We start from the raw sequence: 8,555 nt of genomic DNA, 5'->3' as shown, positions 1-8,555 counted from the left end.
GGCATAACTCGAAGTGGGAGGTGTTATACCCCAGAAGCTCTAGAAAAAGCTAGAAAGGAGAAAGCCAAAGTAGGAGAAGAAAATGAAAATCAGAGTGGTCTTGACACAACCCTAGAAAAAGAATGGCAGAAGCCAGTATCTGAAAGTGAAGCAGGTGAATTTTTGAAGTTAATAAAACATAGCGAGTATAGCGTGGTAGAACAGCTGAACAAGATGCCAGCTAGAATTTCGCTATTGTCATTATTGCTCAGTTCAGAGTCACACCGTAATGCTTTGCTGAAAGTGCTAAATCAAGCATATGTGTCTCACAATGCTTCTGTTGAATATGTGGAACAGCTTGTTGGCAATCTGACGATTTCAAACTATATCTCTTTCAGTGATGAAGAGATTCCTCCTGAAGGTAGAGGAAGTACCAAGGCTCTTCACATTACTGTGAAATGTAAAAGTCATATAATGGCTAAGGTTTTGATTGATAATGGTTCATCCATCAATGTTATGCCTGTGACTACTTTAACAAAACTTCCTGTTGATGGATCTTATATGAAACCTAGTCATATGATAGTGAGAGCCTTTGATGGAACCAGAAGAGAGGTGCTAGGAGATATAGAAGTGCCATTGCAAATTGGCCCATGCATTTTCAATGTGAAATTTCAAGTTATGGATATCTCTCCTTCATACAGTTGCTTATTGGGTAGGCCGTGGATCCATATGGCAGGTGCTGTTCCATCCTCATTACATCAAAAAGTCAAATTCATTGTTGAAGGGAAGCTAACATGTGTGGCAGGGGAAGAAGATTTATTGGTAACTCAATCGATAAATACTCCTTATGTGGAATCAGCAGATGAAGCTTTAGAATGCTCTTATAGATCTTTCGAGATTGCCAATGCAACATATATAGCTGGAGGATCTAAATTGTATTCGCCATACTTATCTACGACTACTAAAATGGTAGTCAAACAGCTTACCAAGATGGGATGGCGACCTGAAGCCGGACTTGGGAAGAACCTGCAAGGAATCACGAAGCCATCGACTATAAATGAAAAGAGAGATAGATTTGGCTTGGGATATAAGCCAACAAGAGGGGACAGAACAAGAATGGTGAATGAGAAAAGAGATAAGAGGATAGCTAATCTTAAGGGATATGAGCTGGAGTCAGAGCCTATAGTCATTCCACACCTCTATGATTCTTTTCACTCAGGAGGATACATTTATTCAGATTTACCGAGAGCCTCAAGTGCAGGATTCATGGAAAAATTTTCAGAGCTGGCCATTCAAATGGTGGATGATGGGGAAAAGAAGAGTCGAAGTGAAGAGTTGTTCGTGTACCCTTGTCCTTCAGATTTTGAGCTGGATAATTGGAAAGTTATGGAGCTGCCTGTTGTTTTTAAAACTTTGGAAAAGTAATGTGAAACTTTAAATCCCTAATTACTTTTTATTAGGAGATCTTTTATGGTGTGTTTATGTTTGTCATTTTAATAAAAGACTTAGAAGATGCATCCATATTTTTTCTATTGTTTTTATCTTCATTTTACCTTTCATTCTTTTCTTTCCTACATTTTCTTGTCATTCCATCTTTGTGTGCCAATATTTTTTTCATCTTACCCTTTGCAGGGTCCCAAACAATGAACATGAAGATAATCATGGCAATAATCTCAGATTTGATTTTGAAAACTTAATTCATGTTGATGAACTTGATAATGAGGAAGATTCAGATAACTACACATTGCCTCTTGATTTGTTAAAATTAATAGAACATGAAGATAAGCCAATTGAACCCCACCAAGAAATTACTGAATCAGTAAATTTGGGAGGTGGTGAGAACAAAAGAGAGGTCAAAGTTGGTACATCTCTTTTACCAGCTGAAAGACAGAAGCTAGAAGAACTACTCCGAGAATATGTAGATGTGTTCGCATGGACTTATCAAGATATGCCAGGACTCAGCACTGATATTGTAGAGCACAAGTTACCTTTAAAATCAGGATGTAAGCCGATGCAGCAAAAGCTAAGGCGCATGAAACCAGAGATGCTGCTGAAAATTAAAGAAGAAGTGAAGAAACAATTCGATGCTGGATTTTTGGAAGTGGTAAAATATCCTGAATGGATAGCCAACATAGTGCCAGTTCCTAAGAAGGATGGAAAAGTGAGAATGTGTGTCGATTATCGAGATCTGAATAGAGCAAGCCCTAAGGATAACTTTCCTTTATCTCACATCGATACTCTAGTGGATAATACTGCTAGGCACTCCACGTTTTCTTTTATGGATGGTTTCTCAGGCTATAATCAGATCAAGATGGCTCGAGATGATATGGAGAAAACTACATTTGTGACCATGTGGGGAACATTCTGTTACAAAGTCATGCCTTTTGGGTTGAAAAATGCTGGTGCTACTTATCAAAGAGCAATGGTGACTCTTTTTCATGACATGATGCATAAAGAGATAGAAGTGTATGTGGATGATATGATTGCAAAATCTCGTGAAGGAGAGGATCATATCGTCAATCTCAAAAAGCTGTTCGACAGGTTGAGGAGATTTCAGTTGAAGTTGAATCCTGCCAAATGTACATTTGGAGCCAAATCAGGAAAACTATTGGGCTTTGTAGTCAGTGAAAAAGGAATCGAAGTGGACCCGGATAAGATACAAGCCATCCAAAACTTATCTCCTCCTCATACCTCAAAAGAAGTGCGAGGTTTCTTAGGGAGATTAAATTATATTGCTCGCTTCATCTCTCAACTCACTTATAAGTGTGATCCTATTTTCAAGCTTCTCAGAAAACATGATCCTGGAGAATGGAATGACGAATGCCAAGAAGCTTTTGATAAGATCAAAGAATACTTGTCAAATCCACCTGTGTTGGTGTCACCAATGCCAGGAAAACCTTTGATTTTGTACTTGACAGTGCATGAAAATTCAATGGGATGTGTGCTAGGGCAAAGAGATGAAACTGACAGAAAAGAACGAGCAATTTACTACTTGAGCAAGAAGTTCACTGATTATGAGTCAAAGTATTCACCATTAGAGAAGATGTGTTGTGCATTAACCTGGACAGCTCGAAGGCTGAGACAATACATGCTTTATCACACTATTTGGCTCATAGCAAAGCTGGATCCTATTAAGTATATCTTCGAAAAGCCCTCATTGACAGGAAGAATAGCACGGTGGCAAGTTATGCTTTCAGAATATGATATCATTTACGTGACTCAAAAAGCTATTAAAGGGAGTGCAATAGCTGAATTCCTTGCTGATCGTGCAGTCGAAGATTATGAGCCAATGAAATTAGATTTTCCTGATGAGGATGTGATGGCCATTGAAAAAAATGAACCTGTTGAAAAATCATGGAGGATGTATTTTGATGGAGCTGCTAATGCTTTGGGTCATGGTATTGGGGCAATTTTGATATCTCCTGATGGACATTATTACCCCATCACAGCCAGATTAAATTTTAATTGCACAAACAATGTGGCTGAATATGAGGCCTGTGTTATGGGTCTACAAGCAGCAATTGAAAAGAAGATCAAAGTGTTAGATGTGTTTGGAGATTCAGCTTTAGTCATCTATCAGTTACGAGGTGAATGGGAAACAAGAGACTCTAAGTTGATTCGATACCATAAATACATCTCTGAGTTGGTTAAGCAATTTAAAGAAGTTCAGTTTGAGCATCTACCCAGAGAGGAAAACCAAATTGCTGATGCACTGGCTACTTTAGCTGCAATGATCAAAATAGATGCAAATACTGAAATCCAACCCATCAAGCTGGATGTGAAAGATATACCAGCACATTGCTCAGGTGTTGAAAAAGAAATTGATGGAAGGCCATGGTATCATGACATCATGCAATACATTAAAAGCCAGCAATACCCAGAACATGCAACAGAAAATGATAAGAGAACTATCAGAAGATTAGCTATGAGCTTCTTCATTGATGGAGATATCCTTTACAAAAGAAGTCGAGATCAAGTGCTCTTAAGATGTGTAAATGCAGCTGAAGCAAAGAAGATTATTGAAGAAGTGCATGATGGAATTTGTGGGGCACATGCAAATGGTCATATGATGGCTAGACAAATAATGAGGGCTGGCTATTATTGGTTGACAATGGAGAGTGACTGTATTGATTATGCTAGGAGATGTCATAAATGTCAGATTTATGCTGACAAGATTCATGCTCCACCATCAACATTACACGTTCTAGCTCCTCCCTGGCCATTCTCAATGTGGGGTATGGATGTCATTGGTCCCATTACTCCAAAAGCTTCGAATGGGCATAGATTCATTTTTGTGATGATTGATTACTTCACCAAATGGGTAGAAGCTGCATCATATGCTAGTGTGACCCGATCTGTGGTATGTAAGTTCATAAAAAGAGAGATAATGTGTAGATATGGGCTTCCGGAGACAATTATTTCTGATAATGCCAAAAACTTGAACAACAAAATGATGAATGAAATATGCACTCAGTTCAAGATCCGCCATCGTAATTCGGCACCATATCGTCCAAAAATGAATAGGGCAGTGGAGGCTGCGAATAAGAATATCAAGAGAATCCTGGAGAAAATGACTGAAACTTACAAAGATTGGCATGAGAAGTTGCCTTTTGCCTTGCATGCTTATAGAACATCAGTCAGAACATCTACTGGGGCCACACCGTTCTCTTTAGTATATGGAATGGAAGCTGTGCTACCGATCGAAGTGGAAATTCCCTCACTGAGAGTCCTGATGGAGGTAGAGTTAGAGGAAGCAGAATGGGTTCGAAATCGCTACGAGCAGTTAAACCTCATTGAAGAGAAAAGACTGTCAGCACTTTGTCACGGTCAATTATATCAAAAGAGGATGATGAGAGCACATGACAAGAAAACTCGTCCCCGTTGCTTTAGGGAAGGAGACTTAGTGCTAAAAAGATTCTTTCCAAATCAACATGATAATCGAGGGAAATGGACACCAAATTGGGAAGGCCCGTATGTGGTGAAAAAGGCCTTTTCTGGTGGGGCATTGATTTTGGCAGAAATGGATGGAGGTGATCTGCCTACCCCAATAAATTCAGATGTTGTGAAGAAATATTTTGCTTAAAAAAAAAAGAAAAAAAAAAGAAAAAAATGATGACTTATCTAAGTTGAAAACCTGAAAAGGCGGCTTAGATGTGAAGCAAAAGCATCATCAAGAAAAGATCCCACAATGCAGGGGCAAGTGTAGTTTGACGAACTTTGAATAATCAAGAAAGTCATCTGATTTAGTTTTAGAGAAAGAATCTGAGAATATTTTGTTCATGATTATCTTGTGATCATTCTTTTGACACCTTTATTTCAACTCAAACACTTTGACATACACTTGGTATCAGCCATAGAAAATACATTATCCTTCATTTGAAAATAATGCCTATCCTTTCCTTTATCCTTATTCGATATTTTTTGTCCATCAGAGAAATGTGATTGCATTTTATTTGTCTTGAACTTAAAATGATGAAAAGAAAAACAAACATGAAAGATCTCAGCATTACTTTTAAAGTTGACAAAGGCAAATGAAAAAGGATGAGAAAAGCATGACAAGTCATTGATGTTGTAGACTTTTGAAAAAAAAATATTGTGGTCAGATGTTGAAGACAGATTGGTCATATAAGAATTCAGATAAAAGAAGCCGAAAGCGAGAGATTTCGAGAACCTTTTTACTACAATGAACGATTTTGATTGCATTACATGCATTGCATCATGAGCACTCAGTACATGCATCCATGAGAAGTTGTAACCCAGATAGAAATTTTCCATTTCTTAATGAAAAAACAAGATTTTGGTAAAGACAATGATCAAACAAAGGAATTCAAAAGAGGAAATTTACTTGTTCAAAAATGAGAACTCAAATTTGAAAACAGAAGATGAAATTTTAAAGTTGTTGAGCCTCTGCTGAGAGGAGCTTTTTCCAAGATGAGATTTTAAAGTTGTTGAGCCTCTGCTGAGAGGAGCTTTTCCAAGATAAAATTTTAAAGTTGTTGAGCCTCTGCTGAGAGGAGCTTTTTCCAAGATGAGATTTTAAAGTTGTTGAGCCTCTGCTGAGAGGAGCTTTTTCAAGATGAATTTTAAAGTTGTTGAGCCTCTGCTGAGAGGAGCTTTTTCAGATGAAATTTTAAAGTTGTGGAGCCTCTGCTGAGAGGAGCTTTTCCAAGATGAATTTTAAAGTTGTTGAGCCTCTGCTGAGAGGAGCTTTTCCAAGATGAATTTTAAAGTTGTTGAGCCTCTGCTGAGAGGAGCTTTTTCAGATGAGATTTTAAAGTTGTTGAGCCTCTGCTGAGAGGAGCTTTTTCAGATGAAATTTTAAAGTTGTGGAGCCTCTGCTGAGAGGAGCTTTTCCAAGATAGATTTTAAAGTTGTTGAGCCTCTGCTGAGAGGAGCTTTTCCAAGATGAATTTTAAAGTTGTTGAGCCTCTGCTGAGAGGAGCTTTTTCAGATGAAATTTTAAAGTTGTGGAGCCTCTGCTGAGAGGAGCTTTTCCAAGATGAATTTTAAAGTTGTTGAGCCTCTGCTGAGAGGAGCTTTTCCAAGATGAAATTTAAAGTTGTTGAGCCTCTGCTGAGAGGAGCTTTTCCAAGAGATTTTTAAAGTTGTTGAGCCTCTGCTGAGAGGAGCTTTTCCAAGATGAATTTTAAAGTTGTTGAGCCTCTGCTGAGAGGAGCTTTTTCAAGAAAGATTTTTAAAAGTTGTTGAGCCTCTGCTGAGAGGAGCTTTTCCAAGATGAATTTTAAAGTTGTTGAGCCTCTGCTGGGAGGAGCTTTTTCCAAGAGAGATTTTTAAAATTGTTGAGCCTCTGCTGAGAGGAGCTTTTCCAAGATAAATTTTAAAGTTGTTGAGCCTCTGCTGAGAGGAGCTTTTCCAAGATGAATTTTAAAGTTGTTGAGCCTCTGCTGAGAGGAGCTTTTTTCAAGAGAGATTTTTAAAAGTTGTTGAGCCTCTGCTGAGAGGAGCTTTTTCAGATAAGATTTTTTTAAAGTTGTTGAGCCTCTGCTGAGAGGAGCTTTTTCAAGATGAAAATTTTAAAGTTGTGGAGCCTTTGTTGAGAGGAGTTTTTTCAAATAAGATTTTCAGATGAGATTTTAAAGTTGTTGAGCCTCTGCTGAGAACAGAGGAGCTTTTACAAGATGAAAATTTTAAAGTTGTGGAGCCTCTGTTGAGAGGAGCTTTTTCAAATAAGATTTTCAGATGAGATTTTAAAGTTGTTGAACCTCTGCTGAGAGGAGCCCTTTCAAAAATAAAAAAAAAAAAAAAAAATCAAATCATGATTTATCTTCGGACAAAATCGTTGTCTTTGTCTTTGCCCTATTCCTGATTCTCAGTAATGTGCAAAGAGGGGCAGCTGTAGACACCGGTTTTGTCCGGATCTACTGTTTTATTTTAATAATAATAATATTTAACAAAACAAACAAAAAAACAAAAAATAAACAAACAAAAGAAACAGAAATAAAACAAAAGTCAAGGGGTTGGTACGGCGCCGAACTGGTCCGACCAACTACCCGATCAACCTCCCGACAAGCCACCAATCACGGACGGTAGGTATGATTTTTCAGTTGAAAAATGAGATTCGAATCCTAGAAAATCTGAGATTTGAATCCCAACAAGCTCTATAAATAGAGCTTGTAAACTAGACTAAAGGAAGAAACGAAAAAAAAAGAAAAGAAGAAGGCAGCTTCTGTAAAAAAAAATTCTGCAAAAACACACAAAAAAAAAAAAACAACAGTCCCCTGGAACGGGGAACCCAGCGCCAGAAAGCCACCTGAAAAAAAAAAGAGAGAGATCAGCAGATTCAAAGAAAAAAAAGAAAAAAGAAAAAAAGAGAGACCGAAACTTTGAGCCCCGATCTACGTCGATCAGGGCTGTTTCCGGTAAAAAGGACACCGAATCTGGAAAGATCGCGTCGAAGAGAACTTCCAGAAGAATTTTCACCTTTCTCGGTCATCGGAAACCACCGTCCAAGACTGCCGGCGGCGAGCCAGACGACGGCCGGCACGGTGCTCCGGCAACCGACCGACGACCTCTCCCCCAGAGCTCTCTCTCTCCCTCTCTCCCTTTTTTTTCTGAAACAGAAGCCAAATGAACCAAAAAAAAAATCTTCAGCTATATATAGTAAAGCAAAATCTCAAAACGACGTCGTTTAGATAAAGACCCAAAACGACGCCGTTTCAGCCAAGGAGGATCCGCGCGTCAACCCGCGACCCGACCCGGGGTCCGCGCACCCGACCCGCGACCCGCTGCCTTTATCATCTCTGACCGGTCTGACTGGACCGAACCGAACCGCCGGACCAAACCAACCAGATCGAACTGAACCGCCGGACCGAACCAACCAGACCGAACCGAACCGTCGAACCGAACCAGGAGTTGACCGGACCGTTGACCGGTCCGGTTCAGGTAAAAAAAAAATTTTTTTTTTTTGAATTTTTCTTATTTTTTAAGTATTATTTTATTAATATTTATGCATATTAAAATATCTATATTTGTTAGACTAATTAATGAAATTGTGGTTAAATAATTTTTTATATAATTATGTTATTTTTTAGAATAAACTTTAAAAACAATAACAT

General features: G+C 38.5%; 1 long non-coding RNA gene across 1 annotated transcript; it reads right to left on the bottom strand.

Annotated features, from left to right (window-relative positions):
* Window positions 1-7,346: 7,346 nt before the first annotated feature.
* On the bottom strand, window positions 7,347-8,308 carry LOC149516386 (uncharacterized). The gene is made up of 2 exons (XR_016345957.1): window positions 7,921-8,308; window positions 7,347-7,750 (listed from the first exon to the last, which is right to left on the bottom strand). It is a non-coding gene; the product is annotated as an uncharacterized LOC149516386 (long non-coding RNA).
* Window positions 8,309-8,555: the final 247 nt, after the last annotated feature.

Source organism: Durio zibethinus, chromosome 10 (genome assembly GCF_047325235.1).
Source record: "Durio zibethinus cultivar Kanyao isolate XHJ-2024 chromosome 10, ASM4732523v1, whole genome shotgun sequence".
Classification (NCBI taxonomy): domain Eukaryota; kingdom Viridiplantae; phylum Streptophyta; class Magnoliopsida; order Malvales; family Malvaceae; genus Durio; species Durio zibethinus.
The sequence above is the reverse complement of the archived record's forward strand: the minus strand, read 5'-3'. Positions and strand labels throughout refer to the sequence as shown.